Raw genomic sequence first — 21,816 nt, 5'->3', positions numbered from 1 at the left:
GCTCTCTCACTTAAAAGCATGGCTCGGTGGAAACTCTCCTCCCAGTACCAGTGACCCAATTACTCTAAGTTGTCCCTCCCTTGTAGGATGCAGCAGTGTCCCTCCCTGGAGAGTCAGCCTGCAGCACACAAACGATCCATCACTCTCCGCTGCCACCTCCCTCTCAGCACATTTATTACTGTCACATGCACACACACACACACACACACACACACACACACACACAGGTTGACAGGGATACACACATTCCCTCACACACACGGATTCCCACTAATGCTTTAAAAACAGACATACACATCAATAAAACACAATTGCATGCATAAGTAGACATATGCATGAAGTAAATTTGCATGAATGTATATGCACACACATACACACACACATACATAGAGACTGTTGCATAATTACTGGTGGGCGACACATGTTGACAATTATTTCTTTTTGCTCTGACACCTCATCACACCTCCACTCTTTGTTTGTATAATCCTTTCTGAATTTTTCACAATCCTGTCATTAGAGTTTGATGAAGGGGGCAGGCGTCATGAAGGCAGCATGGAACCATTAATTTGTAGAAATCACCCTCTCCTGCTGCTGCGGGAAAAAAACATACACGGTGCTGGCAGGTGGGGTTGCACATAAAATGTTTTCATTAATCTGTGCACAGGAAAGTTGGTAACTGCAATCCATTACAGGTACTGAAAAAACACATTTTAGCACTCTGTTAACAACCACATTTAATATTAATAATATAAATTCAATCACTTTGAAGAATGAGTGAACCAAAAACCCTGCTCTTCATTGTTTTTGGTTTTTTTATTTTAAATGAAAATGTAAACTGGTTTTAAATGGATGCAAATAATATTAACAGGTGTTTTCATATTAGTGTCTCATCACACACTTGCAAGTTATGAAGTGACTACTAATACTATAGTTCTGTGTTTGGCAAGCTGGGTACAGAGAATAAAGCTCTACTGGCATTGACATTTTTCAACATTGAAGACTTTTCTAAAATAGGTTGGTGCTACACAATTGTGATTGTGTTCATTTTAGACTTTCTAGTTCCCCCTGTTCCCTTTAAAAGTCAGCACAGACGAGACAGTTTGCAAACGGTTGATCAATGGCACAAATTTGTGTCAAAGTTCACCAAAACTGAATTTCAAGAAAGAAGAATTTGCTGAGGGAAACTGTAGTTGTGGAGTTTGGGGGGATATTTTTCTGTGAATTCATCACCATGAGCAATGGCCTTCACATCACAAGTGGTAATTTCATCCATCATTTCAGTTTCTGTCTAAAATGTTACGACTGCTGGTGGGACTTTGGTGAGTTTTACTTTATATTCGCTTCATCTCAAAAATCTATTTGTTCAAATACTATGAATTAAAGTAAACAAATTAGCTCATGATTCTTGTCAAATCTATATTATTTATTCATGTAATTAATCACGAAACATGTTAATTAGGCCCACTATTTAGAGCACATAAGTCTGGTATAATATAAATTTAGAATTAAGCATTTGACAAGAAAGTAAATCAGTGATGAAAAGCTGCCAGGGTGGTAGGAAGTAGAGCAGGTGCTCGTCCACCAATCAGAAGGTTGATGGTTTGATCCCTGGCCACTACAGCCCGTGTGTTTAAAGATGCCTTGGGAAAGATACTGGACCCCAAATAGCCTGTGTTGGCTGTTCCATCAGTGTAAGGGTGTGATGTATGATTGTGCATGAAGCGGTGAATGTGGTATGTATTGCACTGAGCTTTGAGTGGTCTCTAAGAGGAGAAAAGAGCCATTTAAGTTCAGTCCATTTATCATTATTTTTTAGAAAATGAAGCACAAGAAAAGGAAATTACATTTTTCTGCTTTGTTGAATTAATTCTTAATAACTTATTGATCTGTCTCCATTATAAACCATTGTATTGGTTAAATCATCTTTGCTAAGCAGCTCAGACAGGGCTCAGTACACACTCTCATCAACAGTATTTGGAGTACAATGTGTAGAGGACACAGACCAAGCCCCAGCAGACCATGAACACACAGTGTATGACAGTTTGGGGATGTTAGCCTTTCTCAGCACCTAGCAACTCTGTCAAATCAGCAGAGGAGGGAAGAGTAAATAGGGCACATTGGGGAAACATGATTATCTCTAAGCAATAAAGTAGACCAGTCAATAAACACTAATAAATTAATGGAGACAACAGGGGGCAGAGCTCCATCCCTAATTCTGGGCATTAGTTTAATGATCAGAAATGCTGAAACAGGCCTCAGTTGAGTTAAGCCAATGCATTGCCTGCTAGACCTTTAATGGGTCCAGAGTAGGTGTCGACTCCTGTCTCACTCTCTGTATATGTGTGTGTGTTTTCCTGCCTCTAATTATTTCTTTGTGTGTCACTCTCTTCGCTTCTGGCTTAGAAGCGTCTTCTACTCCTTGTGGCTCACAGACTCCATGGTGATTGACAGATGCTGGGAAAGGAGGCAGAAGGGTTATCAGCCCATCTGACAATCAAAGCCTGTTTAAAGTAGCAGCACCAAGCCTTGCACAGGGAATAGACCTAGAAGTTGGGAGGAAAGAGGGAGTGAAGTTTAATAGATGATTTTCAACCCCTTTTTTTTTACTCATGAAGGCTTACAAGTAATGCACTTTTCCTGCCTGCACACTCTATGGATAACATGAGAAACTTGATAGACCCAGCATGGGGTGATTCATGGACAAATGGCTCAGAGATTAAACCTATGGTGGTTTCCTTATGCTACCTTGACTGAGTAGATGCTCCCAAGAGAGACAAACTTTCTGCTTCATGTTCTCCCAGCAGTGCATCTTTCCAAGCAGGTGGGCTGGATGAACCTAATGTCCCACTGAGTATAAAGGGGTCTGAGCTTCTTGTTGTGGCCAAGAAATCTGGTCACCTGCTTGGAAAACACCTCTGTAGATTCCTAATAAAAGAGTCTTTTGATACTGGACCTGCTGCATCTCCCCTTTTTTCCTTTTGTCTGCCCCATTGTCCTCTTTACCTGTCATGGCTGCCCAAGGCTGGGCAGGGAATTTGGCAAGCTGCCTCTGTTGTGTTGATGCTTTTCCCTGGACAAGCATGCTGTGCTGGAGATGTTCCAGATGGTGGAGGGAAGGCAGGAAGTTGTGCTCTGTCCACAGGCTAGGAGTTTCAGCCAAGCCCCCAGGTACACCACTGTTGGACACACCAGCTGAAATTGCATGACACATGAGGTGCTTGGAAACCAAAAGACATTCTGCATCAGTACAGTGTGTGATTCCGCTTGTCATATATTTAATAGTAATAGTAGGTTTATAAGCTCCACTGTATCAACATGCGAGTGTTGTGACTTATTGAAATGCTGCTACAAACTGTTGTGAATAGATGTGAAGTTTGGGGTCTGCAGACAAGCTACCCAGCACTTGTGTTAAAATAACGTATTGATCTTTTATAGAGTGCTGTTTTTGACTGGGGCAAGCCAAGTTTAATACATTTAATCCAACTATGTATATAGGTTGCAGACAACAAAATGCATACTCAAGGGGTTTCTTTACCAGCAAGGTTGAAGTTACACAATGACTATAACAGCTGCAAAACAATGCTGAAAATGTAATGAGTATAACACAATCTCAGTCGTTACTTTAGCTGTATCAAACTTTAAGCCATTAAGTCCAAGAAAAAAACAGAAAAGCACTGTCAGAATATTGATTTCATGCCATTCGTGTGTGGGAAGGCGGTCAGCTCAGCCAGAGAAGGATACTAGTTTGCAAAGTGCTGTGGGACCAAAATCACAGAAGCCTGACAACTTTCTTGGCATACACTATGTGGCTAGTTATAAAGAATGGGGAAATATTTAATAGAAGAAACATAAAACGCACAAACAGATTGACAACCCCAAATGCTCTTGTCAAACAAAAACAAACAAAAAAAAAAACACTCTATCCCAGTCACAAATTAGCAGGAAAAACAAGCTAGCACCTGATTTAGCATAGCAACAGCTATTACACCACACAACTTTTTTAATGATTAAAAAATGACTTGCAGTGTGAATGTTTCCAGTAAAATGTATCAATCATCACCAGCAGTGACCAGCAGCAAATTTTAGCATTAATGAGAAGTCAATATCAAATGAAACAGTGAAGCATCATTTTCCAAGCTTTTTTCCTGAAGTGTCTATATGTCCTTATTATTGTTGATCTCTACTTAAATTCTCTAACAGGATAATGAAATCATCCTTGAAACCTTGACATCAGTCGTAGGTGTATACACTAACGTACTGATAGAAAATAATCTTTTCACAAATGTGAGCATATGCACATATTGTTGAATTTGTAGACAACCAAACACTAATCCCTGGCAGTGCTATTCAGCACAGGTTTGTTTTTCCACATATCAGCAGGCCTGTCAATCAGTCTGAAGGTGAGAAAATGGTTTCAGTCCCAGAAAATGAAAACATTTAAAAGCAATGATGTGGAAAAACTTGTGCCAAGTATTACATATCACTAATGTAGTTTGGATTGAGGGGAGGTCTGACTCTCACCGCGGCCACCAATGCTAAAAATACTGCAGGGTTGATAAAGTTACCCACCATAAGGCCACAGGCTGACGGTAGATCTGACGTTAATCCTCTGGGCAGCTTTTCAGAGCGCTGATTTTGTTAGAGCTCTGAAACATCATATCACATTTCCAAACATTTTTTGTAGCTGATCCTCAAGGCGCAAATTACGTCTCTGAGGCACAGAGGACTGTTTCGGCACACACTGTGCTGTCTGTAAACACTAGCAACATGGGAGTGACAGTGAATGCTGGCTGGCTCTACAAAAAACTCTGCTCCAAAAGATGCTCTGTGGCAGTTCTCTGTACCTTTCTGTTCTTCCCCACTGGCCTCTGTACACCACAGGCTCATTTGTAAAAGAAGAAAGACCTCTCTTAGAACGCTGCTCTCTTTTTATGAAAGGAAAGAAATTGGAGATTATGTGAGCTGGGTTAATTTTAAGTTGTGAGGAAGCAGTGCATAATATGGTTCATGTTCCCCTCAAAGTGTGTGTATTGTGTCATGCATTTGTGTGTGTGTGTGTGTGTGTGTGTGTGTGTGTGTGTGTGTGTGTGCGTGCTCACTAAATGAATGTGTATCATTTTCTTTTTGTGTGTGACCTTTTGTGTCGCTGTGTGTGCACCCCGGCACTCATTTTAAGAGTGGGAATGAAAGCTTTGTATGTAACTGTGTGTATGTGTGTATTTATGTGTGTGTGTGTGTGTGTGTGTGTGTGTGTGTGTGTGTGTGTGTGTGTGTGTGTGTGTGTGTGTTTGTGTAAACATCAGTTTACCAGTGTGAGTATGTGTGCATGTGTGTCACCGTGCTCCTGTATGGGGAGCTCAGCAAGACAAAGAACCCATTGAGTCATTGCGTGAGACTCCCATTACAAGCAATAGCTCCTATTTCCAGAGCTCCCTCGCTCTCATTATGGGCTCACACTGCAGACAGAATATGGCTGACATTTAGCCATTATGCTTTGCCACCATCCTATCCTGTCCTGGCTTCTCTGCACTAATCGACTGTGTTAACAAGCAGGTTAAAGACCATGGTAAACAGCATTAATGACAGGCATGTGAAAACAGTGAAGAAAAGGAAGCCTTTGCATAAATGGAGCGGGTTAAGGCCTGCTCAGAATCAGGGAATGGATTTAGCCAGGAAACCAGGGGCTTCTTTAAGTTTCTGAGGATATATAGAGCTGCGCTGCCCATGATCTTAGGAGGTTTGGAAGGGGCGTCGCCTCCTCTGAGAGTCACAAAGTCCACGGCAAAGCAATTAACACTGAGGCCCTTGATGACCTCAGCATGTAAGGCAGGGGAGCAGAAAGCAGTGTGACATTTGTCTCTAGGACACGCAACTGCCCTGCTCTGCTATTGAACATGATAATTTCTCTTGTCAGGATGTGATTATCTGCCCTGGGCTTGCTCGGTCTTTTTTTCCCCCCCAATTATGGTGCTCTGAGGGAAAAAGCCATCAGGACATGGAGGCAGGATGCGAGCATCGCTTTCTTCCAGACATGTCCTCTCACTGGGAATGGGACAGAGCTCTTCTGATGTTGCACATTAATGATGAGCGTCATGATGCGCTGTAGAGGTCTAAAAATGTTCTGCTGCAAAGTGTTTTCCAGCTATGTCCACAAGGCCACCACAGTAATATGAAGCTATCCACTGGTATGAGACGAAATAACTAGGAGCGAAAAAAAAAAAAAAGTGAGTGAAAGAGATAAAGTGAGAGGGAGACACAGAGAGGGAGGGAGGGAGGGAATGGCTGAGCTGACTGTGCCCAGTCACCATGGCAACCTCTTTGACATGCAGCTGCCATACCTGCTGCCAATATCAGAGCTTTACTTAACCATTTACTTTGTATCTTTGTATAAAAGATACACAGAGCATTGCATATAAATAGGGAATATCATAGTTGTTGAATGCATATACACAGCATGTGCAATCTTTTCAGCCTGTCAGTATTAATGTACCTTGAGTGCTTGCAGTAATTATGTCTGAAAGCTGGTGTTTGCTGGAAAAAGCTGCTTTAAAGGGAGTTTTCAGACACCTCTCACTAGTAATTACTTTGAATTATTGCTGTACTTTAAGCAGAGGTGCCCTGGTGAATGCGTGTGTGTGTGTGTGTGTGTGTGTGTGTGTGTGAGTGAGTTTTTCGAGGTGTGCATTTTCCAATGAAAAGGTAAGGCTACAGGGCAGATTTCTGAACTTAATTCATGCCTCATCTTACCAGAAGTTCCCCCTGTGTTGTGGTGTTCCGTGTCAAAGTGTTTGTACCTGCTATCAAAGATCTGTCAGCTCTAAGTTGTGCAGAGTGACCAGTGGGTCCTGCCTGAGGGCGGGTGACATCTGTCCAGCCTCACAAACTGTGACAAAACACCTGCGGCTTCCAAACATCTACACGCACAGCGCTGCATGAACAAATGTGATCCTTGCTAACTTTAGCGTGATATAGACGTGTTATGCACATGTGTACACACACTTGACAGCTTTCACATGCACATGCCTGCATGAGTGTATACACACATATATGCATCCCATAAGACAGAAGCACTCCCACCGGGCCTTCAACACCTTGAAAAACGCCTGCGGCGATGTCATTTTCCTCTGGGTTCTGCAGAGCTGCTGTGTTTGGCCCCAAGAGATGCCAGCACTCCAGTACAAACACATGGACTTTCATAAATATACCCACACATGCACAAACATGCGTGCACCTCCTCGAACACATGCCAACCACGAAGGATGCATCTGAGATTTGAAAAAAAAGCTGCAAGTTTCATAAACACACCAATGAATTAATAATGTTGCTGTCAAAAGCAACTCTCCAGCCATGCTGCTGTATCCGGGCAAAACTCTACTCATATGACACCTTCTTGTCACTCACTCTCTTCACTCAGGGATTGGAACCAAGGTCGTCATATAGCAAGCAACAAGTAAAGTTGCATTTGCTTTTATCTTTCACTACCCTTAGGCAAACCAGGCAACTTCAATTTAAATGTCAATATGTCCTTTCAATGTCATTCCTAGACAATAGTCTTACTTAAGTTAGTTGCTGCAGTGAATAATCTGAGTCATGCGAAGCCACTGACAGCTTAAATTAGAATTGGGTTGGAGGTGAAATGAAAAACAAATTCTTTTACTTGCCACGAAAAGACCTTGTTCTCCATAGAGGTTAGCGAGCAAGGTAGCTAAGAAGAAAACGGGAGTGAAATGTAAAGTAGTACTGGAGAGCGGCTATGTGTTTGCTATGATATGACTCTGTAATATTGATTTATATGTATGTGTGGGTATAGAAGCTAATTAGAGCTTCTGTATAAGAATTTCTGAACTTGCAGATTGACATCTTTTCATTTAAATAATCTTTGATGGGACATGCAAGTGGGAAAGGCAGATGGAAGAGCGGATAATAAAAGTCATTTTTATGATCTCAAAGAAATTATTCTGAACATCAATGATTTTACAAGTGGAAACTGAGTGTGCGACAGACAACTGCCCTTATCGCACATAGGCAGTTTTTACATGCTAATGAGAAAGAGAGTCTACAGATGCTTTAGTGGCTCTGGGAGGCTGTATTGCTCAATGTAAAGAAATGTAAAGGGATGGATAAAATTAGAGGTCCAACACAGAGGGGGTTGTCTGAATAATTCTTTAGAAAGAACAGAAGGGTTTATCAAAATGTGAGCATGTAAGTGTTAAAAGATATCCGTGGCAGCATAGTAGCCCGTAGTTTATTTGTGCAAGGGTAGAGAAAATAGAAAGTTCAAATTCTTAGCTTACTAGCAAGATTTAATATTGTGTGTAATTAAGGGATAAATTACTTACTCTCGTTCAGAGCAAGACACAGAGAGAGAGAGAGAGAGAGAGAGAGAGTGCACACCAATATAATACTAACCTTCACCTGTCAAATTATTAACATAATATAATTATAGCTTACATTAAGTTTCTGCTATGACCTTACAGTACATGTGGCCTCCAATATCCAGCTCCAGTGTGTTCACCAAATAGTTGCTAACTAACTTTTTCACTGAAACCAGCTGCCTGCTGCGACCACAAAACGACACTGTGAGAGCAGTGAGAGCGAACCAGACTATTTATGGACCAGACAGCTAAACAATGAGTTTAACCTCCCTGTAAAGCCCGGTAAAACTGAGTGGAGCTGCAAACCCACTTAATAATTCTCTGTAGGTTCAATACTACACGTGATCACATTGGCACTTGACAAGTTGCTGTTGCAAATTATGGTTTATAGCCACAATATGTAGCCTATGTAATTACTGGTGTGATCATAGCATGCTAACATTTTCTAATTAGCATAAAACACAAAATACAGCCTAAAGCTTGAAGGTATTTCCACGTCTGTTGGCCTGGGATAAAAACTTGGGGTGGGTTGAAAACAACAATAAAAATGACAACACTAAAAGCAGAACAACTTTGAATAGCTGTATTCAGGAGTTTTCAGCAGTTTGCTTTTCAGGTCTGTTACATCCAACTGTTTCACTCAGACTCCACCAAACTTTGTCCCACAAGACAGAGGGAATGTGCGTTGGTACCAAAGCGCAGCTTGTCTGACAGAAAGTACTGTGTGAAAAATACTGGTTTATGAGCTAATGTTAGCATCTGTCAGCTAACAGTCGACTCAGCACATTATGCCCTGAATCTGCTCCTCTGTGGCGCTCCCTGAATTTGATTCAGAGCCTCCTTGTGCTATTCTGATAAAAACAACTCAGGAAGTATTTTCAGAGAAAGCGACTGCTTTGACCACAACAACAACAACAAGAGCAATATGAACACACACATTCCCACAGTGGCTTGTATCAGTGCTAATCACCGGCTAGTTAGCATGTTGGGAGTTGATGTGCTTAAGTATTTCGGTACCATTTCATCATCATCAGAAGCTTTTCGCCCGCAGTAAGTGTTAGGTTTTCTCATTGCAGAACATGTTTTCTTTTTTCTTCCTGCAGTTAAGGCGCACTCAAGCCAGAAAGAAACATGTGTAATATCCACATGTCTACAGGCAACGTATAAGATCAGTTTAACAGAAGCAAATGTCTTGATTTCAGACTAGGATTTTAACAAATAATGGAAAATACTTGATGGTTGTAGTTTATTGTTCTGCTGGTATGACCTTGAGGATGTATTCCCCTAACAAGCCTGCACTTTTTAACCCTATAGGCTGGCACCAAATTAAACTAGCTGCGAAGGGACTGTTGTTGCTTTCATAAACACACTAACACCTTCAGTTGCCACATCAATCTACTTTGATGCACTTTGATTGCAAAAGAGGGCAAAAATGATTATTTTTAGTGAATTTTACCTAAGAAAAGCTGACCATTCACTGTGCTGGTGCTGATGCTTCAAATGTTCCACCTGCAAAGCAGAGGGACTGGATTAAAAGCAGAAAATAACATGCATCAGTTACTGCTGTCAGTGTGCTAATTCTTATTATATCCAAAGCCTTGAGACTAAATGTAAGCATACACACACAGGTGCTGAATATATACTTGGTCCCAAAGCTAGAAAAGCAGTATCTGCAGATACTTAGATCTAAATAACATACTGTCTGACTCTACAGAAAATGTGAGTTTCTGATGATCCTGGAAATGCTCGTGGGATCTGTTGAGCAATTGCTACAGAAACTGAATTATTGTTTGTTATTGTTAATCGTTTTTGCTTTTATCTTGTGGCAATTCGTTTTTGTTCATAAACCTCGTATTGTTATTTGTATTGCTTAGACATGAATATGTTAGTCCAGTAAAGCTCATTTAATTTGAATTTGATAAAGGAACAAAGAAAGAAACAGAGACAGAGCCAGAGAGAGCCAGAATACAGAGCCAGGGACAATATTTCTGCCTAACTCTGACAGACTTGAGACTTTCACATCTCTGCCTACTTTGAAAAGTCATGATTGGAATACTGAATATGAATATTCGTATTCTCGTTCCATTGTGTGCTTATGTTGGCAAAAGCACTTCAAACCCCAAAGACTGACAATTTCAGCAGTCCATATTTTGTGCTGTTGAGGCGATACGGTAAGTGAGATAGAGGGTTTTGTTGCAGCTCATTGCATAATGTCAATAGACAATTAGGCATTTACCGAATTCTACCCGCAAGCTAATTAGAGCTACGTAATTAGCGGAGGGAGAGTCTTAAGTGTTCCCAAATGGAGCAGCAGATAGCCACTTAGACAGTGCTGTGCTGTGTAAGTGGCCTGACACTCCATTCACAGCCCCAGAGACACTTAGACGAGCACTAGAGGTGCTTGACAAGGCTCAACATTGCGTTAAGTCAGGATAAGTGGTGTTCAGTGGTGACAAGAACGTGGTGCTGCTTTTTTTTTTTTTTTTTTGGGGGGGGGGGGGGTAGTCAGTGCTTTTTCAGTATGGCCTGAACTCACATGGAGGTGAAGGACTGAAACTGTAAGGCTTCACACTTTACTTCACTTCAGAGAGGAATGCCGTTGGTCTTTGGAGAGTTTTCTCTGGGCGTACTTTTTCTTTTGAATGACAGTTTCCATATGAACATCATAGTAAAGGCTGACTAAACAACTTTTGAACATGCCAAACACAACTTTTCTTACTTACACATTCCAGTCGTGCTCATCCCCTTAACCTCGCCTCATCTTAGAACTCATCTTACTCCTTTGACTCTATCCCCCTGTCTGTCTCCCTTGGGTTCGTTTCAAAAATGCCTCATCTCTTTTGCTCTGATGGACTTCCAACTGTGATGTAAGAGTTTCTAAGACTCGCATGTCTCCTCGCATCGCCCCTCTCTCTCCATCTCTCTATCTATCCACACTCCTTCTTGTGATGTGCTTGAATCAACAATTCAGTCACATCTACCCTTTGCTCTCTAGCTCCTATCCATCGGTTTATTCACGATTCTTTGTCTTGTTTCTGTGAATGAAAGGAGCACATATGTGAAATGGCATATCCATGATGGTGATTGGACATTTTCAGGAAGTGTGACATACATGCTTTCTCAGTACTAATAAAATTAAATTTATGCAATACATCTGATAGGTAATACTTTGTATTAATTCCACACTATGCAAATGATGATACATTTATAGAATAGTACATTTTTTTATGGGGGCGTCATTTTTAGTATTCAGATCAGGAAGTGGATTTTTCCATAAAATCCTTGAAGAAAAATATTAAATAAGTTTCTTTGTGCACACAAAGTACTGTACCAGCCTTTTCCTATTACTTTTCATGTCCACATATCAGCCTAGATCTACCATTTTATCAAAGAGAAACTAACACATGGCATGAAATTGAAGTATCACACCTGTTCCAAAGCCTTAAAGACACCATTTGACCATCAGGTCAGTAATAATGTACTGTCTTACTGTGAGCAGCCACAGTCTTTTTTTGTGATTTTTCTGTGCTCACTGTGACTGTTACTGTCCTCGCTCTAATATTTAAAACTAACCAGCTGTGCTGAAGAAAGCACTTGATGTGTGCACAAAATTGTAGCAAATAATATGTGAGCCCAGCACTGTTGAATAAGAGAGTTGCGACTCTGCCATATACTTCTGTTGTATTTGGAAATTGCAGAAATGATGATGTCACAGTTCCAAACACTACATGTCTCCAGCACTGAACACCCAAGCACACCAGCTGGTAAGTTAATGAAATTACTGCATTTTTTAACATTTAAAGACAGTAGCTGACCTCTCATGAATCTAGACAATAGGAGTATTTTATGTAACCAGCTTTAGTTGGTGTTTATAGTAAGATAATAGCTTATTCCAGCTGCAGTTAGCTAACGTGAGCAACACTATGCTTGCTGCCATAATCAGATGTCACTTGGCCTACATTTACCTCAAATTAATTGCAGTAATTGGCATGCATTGTTATACAAAGTTTATCTTCGGTTTATAGATTTGTTCTTAAAGTTAGCAACACATAGTTGTGACAACATTAGTGCACCTGATTTCAGTGAATGGTTGCCGGATAACATGGTTAGGTTGTATCTAGAAAAGTTGTCCCTCGGTTAATTCAGTCATTACACACACCGTTTGTTTGACAGTGCATCAGTGATGGGTGATAAAATCAGCAACATGAAAGTGGATAATCATAGTAAAAAAGAAAGTATAAATGCAGATGGCTAATTACTCCTTTGAAGGGCTGACATGTAAAACCAGGGGAGACTGATTTTGATGACCTAACAAGCCATTGTGGAGCTGGAACTGTAGCCCGGCTTTGATTAGATCAATGAAACAGTTATATGGGCACATAAAGATTTTATTGATTGCAAGCTAAAGAGAACATTACAATGTGCTTATTGGACCAACACCACTTCAGTACTTTTGGATTTAATTTATTAAAATAACATTTTTTTCTGTCTCTTTTAGGAGGTGATAGAGAAGTCTAAAGCAAGGGATATCCCTGTAGTCACTGATGCAGTGAGTCTCAGGTTCCAGGTGTTGAACAGATGGAATTTTATTTATTTATTTTCTTTTCTTCATTTAATGTAGGCAAATAATACACATAGCACACACAGCAACATGATAACATGACAATATTAGCAATTGTAGCACTTCTATGTGAACAGAAGGACATATAGAGACGTTATAACCTTATGCCCTCTATATGCATCTGTCTTATGTATTAAAATTGTGGCAAAACAAGAAACACGCTTCATATGTGGCTGCAAAGTGCTGACAGTGTTTGTTTTTGTAATTTATTCAATGATGGCACTTGTTGTGATGTTGTGACAGCAATTGTTTTCTACATCACTTCCACATTTCATGCAGCAGCCTGGTCAGTTTTAGACTTTGGATTTGGTCTTGATTTTCAGACACTGTTAGACTTTGATACAGACTGTCTTTGGTCAGCAAGGCTCTGTGTCCCATGATGTGACGTAGGCCTGCTGATTAGGACTGATCCACTGTGTATTCTGGGTAAATGAAGACCTCGTAGGCCCCATATTCATGGCAGCACAACAGCCAACTCAGGCGATGCTCTGACAGTTTCGTATTTTCCTGACTTTAAAGCGATCTTTGCCTGTGTGTGTGGTATTTTGGTGCCCAGCACAGAGAGCACAGTGTACAGATAGAAGGATCATTCAAATGAGGCAGCGCAAAGAGAGCTGTTGGTATTTTGGTGGAAAATGGCTCTTAGACTTTGCACTGAGACATCTCAGAATCAACATCAAAAATTAATGTTTGAGGCAGGTACACTGATAAACCAGCCTGCACTGATCTATAAATGAATATGAGTGAGTCTGACAGCATCTGTTATCCACAGCTGATTTATACAGTCAAATTGGACTGATTGTTGTGAAATTAATCTGATTGTCAAAACGTTCCATGAGTTTGCCCACACTGAACATCTGAACACAATTCACATCACAATTCCTGCTTGCACAGGCTTTCAGCCAATCAGTTTGTCCAATCTTTAGCCCACAGAAGAGTTGGCTCATGTCCTGGAGGAACTTGATGACCATTTTTGGTACTCTTCCATCTTGTCCCTGCTTAGTGCCATTACTGGGGGCTCAGAGGACATTATGTCAAACCAGTTCTCCACCTGCTTCAGAGTAATGCTCTTGTCCAGTTAGGGGGGGAATCATTGCTCCAGCTCCACTATGTATTTCAGACCTGCACTTGCTGCCCTGCTGAAGGCGTTCATCGCAGGGCCCCCATTCATCTTGTCGAAATGACCGGGCTGAGGGGATTTACATTATACATTTGGAGCAATTTCCAATGACATCCCCTCTTGAAAATCCATCAAATCTTTCAGTGGACCAGTATGTGGCCTTCCAGTGGACACGTGTTGCCGCTCCTGTGTGGCTGGGTAACATCACGTGCCCATAGAGCTTCCCTGTTCCCAGGTGTAGCTCCATGCTCAGTGTGAGCTCATCCAGAGTCAGCACACACTTCCTCCCCATCTCTGTCAGGCCATATACCTTCAGCTCCAGCATGTCAAACACCTCCCCTAATACTACTGGTTCCATCTTTATATACTGCAATCTTCTTTGCAGGGAGAGAAATCTCTGTGTCCCAAAGCCACCTGGCCTTTTTAACTATGTTGTTTCTCCGTCTCATGCCCCTCTTACTCTTCATTCCAATAGCTTTTATTAGAAAACATTGCAGCAATTTCTTTCCATCACTAAAATTTCTTTTTTAGGATGGCATTCATTTTTTGTTCTCATTTTAGGGCTCCCTCTACTCTTTCTGTCTGACCTTTTTGTATTTCTAACTGGCTCCTGGCTCAGTCGGCCCCCTCTTAGTCTTCTCAAAGTTTTCACCTTCCTTCTCCTCTCTTCCCCACTTTCCCATCTCTCACTTTCCTCACTTCCTCCCTCAATCTCTGAGTTGATGACATGGCGTTGTTACGTTTACAGAGAAGGTGTGTAGGCCAGTCACTGAAATTAGAAATATTGAATAAAATATTACTTCACATTATTCATACTGAAGTTCATTTCAGGACAATCTGTGTGGTCACTGGCCACTTCACAGCACTGGAGGTTCTGTGGCACTTCTCACTGCAGGACCCTTTCTCCTCATGGGCTCAGAGCGATGCACAAATATGGTTGGAACAGCATCAGCCCTCAGTTTCACTTGGCCTTGTTTTGTTCTTGTGAATTGCTTTCCCTCAAATGTCCCTGCAGAGTGGCTGATGAGTTATTACCCCATAACTGTCAATGACAATTTCATTGCAGTCATGTACATATGCCAGTAAAATATGTTGGGCCTTGATCCATAAATGAAATGTCCAAACGTGCAGTATAAACGTAACTTACTGCTGTAATGTAATCTCTCACAATGGTCAGGTTGGTTCTGCTGACCTCGGCCAACCATCAGTATCTTTTGGGAAGCCATACATCCAGATCCCTGTCTTGGATGGATTGTTGCATCCTAATGCCACTCAACCAACCATGGTAAGACATCGGTCTATAAAAGTTAGATGTTGTGATTATACTTTCATTTGCAGATGAAAACCCTGCCTTCCAACTCTTCCTATCCAACTGCAGGCCCATAAATATAGTGTTTTTGTTTGGTTGATGCAATGCACTTTAATACATTTTTTTGACCCTGCACCCTCTTGAAGTATCAAAAACTGTTGTCAGCCTCACATCACTTTGTAGCTATAGCAGATTACATGAATCCTAGGGTGAGTTTTCCCCTTCATCCTCATGCTAAAATCAACTTCCTGGGGGATAAACACTGGAACATCCTTAGGGGGGTTGCATCTTTGTCACCTTTTTCACCTCTGGTGAGTTTGCACTCCTGATAATGAATTGTTTCTGTGTTGTTACTTTTGTTATTAGGGAAATCGCTTGTCACCGGATATGTCCACATGGCATTGTCTAGTGGTGGCTGTCATGCGTAGAGGGAACTGTTGAAATATTGCCAGGGATTAACCCCTGATTCCTGATGGTCAGGAACACACCCCACGCCCACAATGTCTGAACCTTTGTAATCGGAGGAAGGAGAAGTTTAGGAGTTGGGCTAGCTTGCAGATGTAAGGTTGGTTTGGGATTTATACAGATAGGGCCATTTGAACAATGACACAATTTTTGGTTATTTTGGTTATGTCTCTTAACACATTAGATTTGAAATGAAACACTGATTAGGAGTTTAAAGTGCAGACATTCATCTTTAGAGTAAAGCTGTTCAGTAGTACTAAATGTAACCAATTTTTTTAGGTTTATAGGAACTTGTCCAGTAACCTCTGGTCCTCTGAAATTGGCAGTTTGTCAAATGGCTATAATTATTACATGGTTCAGTTGATACATCTGAAACTACCCACAAATTCAGAATGAAAGTTTGTATTTGAAGTCCATAGCCACGATACAATTTCAGGTTCAATGTACTGTAATATGCGGCCAAAATACACTGACAGGGACCTTTTTACTGCACAATGAGTACTTTTAACACTTCAAGTAAATTTAGCTGATATACTGATACAGCTAATTTACTTGAGTAAGGTTCTGAATGCATGACTTTTACTTGTAGTGGAGTATTTTCACAGTGTGGTATGAGATAGGTACTTTTACTTAAGTAAAGGATCTGAATACATACATCTGCTTCTGTCAGTGGTATGTCCTCACCCAAAAATTCAAGTAGCATTGCATGTGGCATGGAGTTTGGATGTTTTTGCTATCACTGCATGGATAAGCATTTGACTTTGTGAGTCTCATGTTTGTGTCTGGAGATGTTTTGAGCAGGGAAATGAAGTTGATTGAGCACTCACAGCCAGGTGTCCAGATCTCCTTTTCTTCCTACTGTTGTGGTGAAGAATGCAGTGGCTATTTTGAACACTTGTGTGTCTTCCCTGTCCTGCTTTTTGCCATCCCTCTCTCCCTGGAGCAAGTTGAATGAGTTTCTTTGAGGCTGTCCATTCAAGAAAAAACTTATCTACCCTCTCCCTGGATATTTTATATAATAAAATGTTTTGTTGAATGCAATTGGTTTTGCCTTGTTTATTTTGCACTATTGACAAAACTTCTTTCTTGGCTTAAATTGAGCAGTTGCTTGCATTGATTGATATTCACTTGTTGTGCATGTTTATGTCAATGTCATTATGGGAGAAATCCCCTTTCTCTTCAAAATTAAATACAGAAAAACTGTTTAATGCTGTCTCTCCATCACTCCCTAGAAAAAATACTATAGGTGTAGTCAGCGTAGTAATCAATGCACATTATGTGTTAGTATTTACAGAGAATTGCTGCAAATATAGTTGCTGCTGCTTTCCATCCTGCTTGAAACCACTCAAGCAAGTTGACAGTGCAGATTTGTGTGAAACCATTGAGAGCTACATGACCCACATGACCGTGCATTAAAGTGTGTCACTACTCTCTTATTCAACAGCACTTGGCCCAAATCTTGGTTACAACACAATGTGGTTACTTCATAATAAAAGTCCCCATGGGACTTGCTTATACAAAGCTTTTAACCTTGTAATGCCCGACCCCAGAAATAATGGACAGAAAATTCTGATTTCTTGAATCTGGAACCTTTATTTTGCCCTTTCACAAAATTTGAAAAAAAATGACAAAAAATTATTTGCATATAGGTTTTTCCAAATTTTATACACGATTTTACTAAATACTAAAATGCAAAAAATTATGTAATTATAACTTGCTTCAACAGATTAAGTGTTCATGTTAGAATATTACTAAAAATTTCAAAGAAAATGTCACTGGAAAATCGTAAAAATCGCAATTTTCTTTACCTTGATCCAGTGAGTTGGGAACTATCTGAAGGTGGCCAACTTGGATTGTCCCATGTACTGTGTTTGAATTGTTGTAGTGATAAAGGTATCCACCAGGGGTTGGAAGACAAGTATCAGATTGGATACAAGAGGGTTTTGAGTGAAGATTTTACCATAAGGTGATGCAATAGGTCTCAGAAATGCTTGTATCAAATTTGATGCATTTGGCATTATAGGGTTAATGTGAAACAAGCACAGCAGCCATGTAACACGGCAGATGCAGCCCTGAAACGGCTCTTTGAAGAAATTTGATCGGTGAAAATGAACATTTTCAGCTGAAATGCTTCTTGATCGACTCAGAAATCCATAAAGATTGACAGACTGGTGACAACCTGCTGCAGCTTCAGTCACACAAAAGGAAAAAATATCGCATAACACTTATGGAACCCTGCATTAAAAACATCCCTTTAAAATAGTTAAGCACCTTGAAAACAGTAGCTTCTCAAAACAACTTGTCTCTTCACTATCACTATCAAAATACATGAAACACTGGTATATAATAATATTCAATTCAATTCAATTCAATTTTTCAATTCAATTTTATTTGTATAGCGCCAAATCATAATATACATTATCTCGAGGCACTTTACAGGGTAAGGTCGAGACTTTACTTTGTTATAGAGAAAACCCAACAGTTCCTACAAAGAGCAAGCGCTTGGCGACAGGGGGGTTTCTTTTTCTATTTATCATTATTTGCATTCTCTCTCCCGTCTTGATTGCTTTCTTCTAATTTTCCCTTTCTATTTCATGCCATAAACAAATGTATAAAAACCTCAAGCCAATGATCTGTACTGCCAGTGGCTTGGATGCAGTCTTCCCTCTGAGCAGAAAAGGGTTTGCATTTGGACTTTGGCTTCAAGCGTGAATCTGTCTGCTCCTGATAGAAGCCTCAGCCTCACTTGTTATCACCAGACACTTCATAAGTGATTCCCAATTGGATGCTTTCCTGAACCGGGACCCAGAAATCAGATTGAGAGTGACTGTGACACTGCAGTGTCCCTCCAGCTGTGTGTCTAAACCGCTCCCCCTCCTGCTGAACGACAGCAACCTGCCAATGAACCCATTTAGTGTTTGAAGAGAGGACATTGTCTACAATGCCTGCCTGGACCCCAGGTCCTTATTAGTCTCTTACAGAGCTGTCAGTGAACCTCTGTTCTCCCTTGTTGGTCAATCAGAGCCTCTTCATGCTGTTACTGCTGGCAGTGAAACTACTTCACTTCTGATTCACAGAGGCTGGTCTTCCATCCAAGGAGTTCTGCGGAAATTACAGTGTTATATAGCACAGCATGCTTTTAAGTGCCTGTAAAGGTTAATTTTACAAACATTACTGAAAAGCATTTGTCACAGTGTTTGTAAAGTGGTCCTCTTTTTTTCATATATAGTATGCTCTGTATATGTAAGTATAGACCATTTCATTTGAGTGACGTGGCTCAGACACAGTGGGTCTAAGTGAACATCCTGTCAACAGCAAATTTGCAACAGGAAATCAGCGTATACCCATTCAATTCATATTGAAATAATGACTTCTCTTAATTTGTTGTGGGAGAAAATATAAACTTTAATGATACTAAACTTATTGTGCGTCATCTTTTCATCTTTAAAAGAGGATAAATAGGTGCAACTATATGTTGATAAGCATTTTCGTGATAACTGTTTACCTTATGATGTGTTTTAAAATTGCTCGTTTGGACTGACTACCAGTTTAAAACTTTGAGATATTTCATTTTCACTGTCCCAGTCTACCACTTAGAATGGAAATACTTTTTTTTTCATTTGCACTCACTGAGTCTAAAAAAATGGAAAGATCAGGATCCAACAGTTTAATATGCAACTATAGACTAATGATGTATAATTGTCACAGAAAGTGTAGTCTTTTTACTGCTGTATGAATATGTTGCTCTGGGGTCTTCATTACTTATCTCTAATCAGCAGCCAGGTTGTTCACAAGGCCTGATCCTGTGAAGTGAACCTTCTTCATAGCCGGGGCCTTCAGTAAATTCACAAAATTCAAGGTGTTATCTGCAACATGAGATCATTTCCTCTGTCTCATTGTGACATGTTTCACGTTTCATGTTATGTTGACACCAACACCATGCCCGTGACACCATACGCAAGAATTCAAGAACCCTGTAACACTTCCACATCATTTGTAAAATGTGATGTTGCAGTGCATGAAAATCACTTTTGTGAAACCGGCCTCAGGTTAGAGTTAAGTGCAAAGGCAGCCAGCTAACCCACTAATCTGCAGGCCTCAGGTCTGATGTTTGTAGCCAAGGAAGCGATGCAATGCGTAAGCTGCTCCTCATGTTCCCGTATCCTAAGACGCTGTTTTCCAGCACAAGGATAATGTGAACACCCTCCCTTATGGCTGTATGTAATTATCACAGAACCTTTGATTAGAAGTTAGATTTCTACCTTCTGTAACCCTCTAAGAGCCGGAGGCTTGAAGAAATGTCCAATACACACAACACACAGTTAAAGAACCATGTGACAGAAATCCAAAGGAGCTGTTCAGAAGAAAAATGGCGACCCCTCACTTGGAGTTCACTTATATTTTTTCCACTCCCTGCACAATAAGTCTATATATTCCTTTCCTCCCATCTCCACTCACTGTCTCTCAATCTTCCTCTCTCTACTTTGGGTGTCAGGCAAAGAGGAAGGAGTGGCTGCTGTACTGGCGTGACAGAGTGGGTTTGCTGTGCTTTTTTGTAGCTGCTGTGAAGCTGTCAACCGGTCGCCTGGGGAGGTAGACATATAAAGACAACGAGACAGGAGTGTGTCACATAGGATTGAGCTGTCACACATATTGAAGCAAGACTACTGTCATCAGGTTCACATACTATGCAGGAGGTCGCACACAGTAGGACTCAGATTTATACTGAAATCTGAATGCTAGGTGTTTTCATTTTATGCATCAATGATTGCATATAGGACATTGCATACTATTATCATATTATCATGGAAGAGTTTGCCATGCATGTGTGAGAGGCTGCAAGGCCGAGCCTGCCACATGTGTTTTGTTGTTTAATGTTGTGCGATATTAGAATTCTTTTCTCTTTGCTTAATATGAAGTTCTGTGAATGAAATGCATGAATCGTTCTGTGGGACTCTTTATCTTGTTTACTTCCATTTGTGCAATAATCATAAAGGGTAAATGTGATTATTGAAATCCCTGACCATGACTATCTAAAATATAAGTGAGTTATACTGTGCTGTGTGTAGAGATGTTGATAGATTAGATAGTTTATAGATTATTTCCATGTTTTTTTTTTACCACTTTGGATAATAAAAAAAAAAAAAAGTTACATAAAATAAATACCTTATACATACCTCGTAACCTCAAGGACATACATTCTGGGTGAAAATCATTTCAAACCAATCTGGTCCTTGGTCGTTTCTTGGTCAATAGCTTAAAGCCAGATTCAACATCTCTTACATGTACTGTATGTCCTTGCCTGTTGGCTGCGGTCATCATGTGCATTTGTACACTGTGTGTTTGTCTAACATGAATTGTCTGCTGTGACACTGATAAATGGCGTTGCACTTTGAGTAGCGGCTCTCAGAGACTCAATCCCTCCTGGCTGTCGTTGCTCATTGCTCCGTCCTATTATTTATCTGTGAAGAGAGAGGTGGAGGGCTGGCCACTGTCTGTCAGAAGACAATCTATCTGCACTGAGCCCCAGTCCTGTCAACTGGCTGCACCTTCCACTCCCTCTTTCATTTCTTCATGCTTGGGATACTATGGCTTTCCACTGCGATAGGAAACTTTACCACACCCAATCATTTTCACATACAAAGAGATTGTAGTTGATAGATGTTCCAATACTTGGGAGTCAACACTTGTAGGAGTTTCAGAAGGAGATAATCATGTGGAAACTTGAAGAGGATAAACTGGAAACAGTAAGCTCTGGGTGGGCGTTTGCCTTGACAATGCTGGCTGACATTTGAGAGACACACTGTGAACTCCGGTGGTTTGCTCCTTACTGTAGCATGTCATATATATCCTGCCTAACATTGATGCTGGAGGTTTTTTACCTTTCTAATAAACCCACATGGCAGGGGTATGCACCATCTCATGC

General features: G+C 40.6%; 1 long non-coding RNA gene across 2 annotated transcripts in view; it reads left to right on the top strand.

The window, feature by feature from the left end:
• The window catches only part of LOC139612390 (uncharacterized), a 79,136-nt gene extending 58,430 nt beyond the window's left edge, over positions 1–20,706 (top strand). For both annotated transcript variants that reach the window (XR_011686525.1, XR_011686526.1), the window contains 2 exons: positions 12,074–12,139; positions 12,874–20,706. This is a non-coding gene — a long non-coding RNA (uncharacterized lncRNA). The remainder of the gene's footprint in view (positions 1–12,073; positions 12,140–12,873) is intronic.
• The last annotated feature ends 1,110 nt before the right edge of the window (positions 20,707–21,816 follow it).

Source organism: Trachinotus anak, unplaced genomic scaffold, assembly GCF_046630095.1.
Source record: "Trachinotus anak isolate AG129_WGS33_773 ecotype Australia unplaced genomic scaffold, CSIRO_AGI_Tana_v1 ptg000031l, whole genome shotgun sequence".
Classification (NCBI taxonomy): Eukaryota; Metazoa; Chordata; class Actinopteri; order Carangiformes; family Carangidae; genus Trachinotus; species Trachinotus anak.
This window is presented reverse-complemented; position numbering and strand designations above follow the sequence as displayed.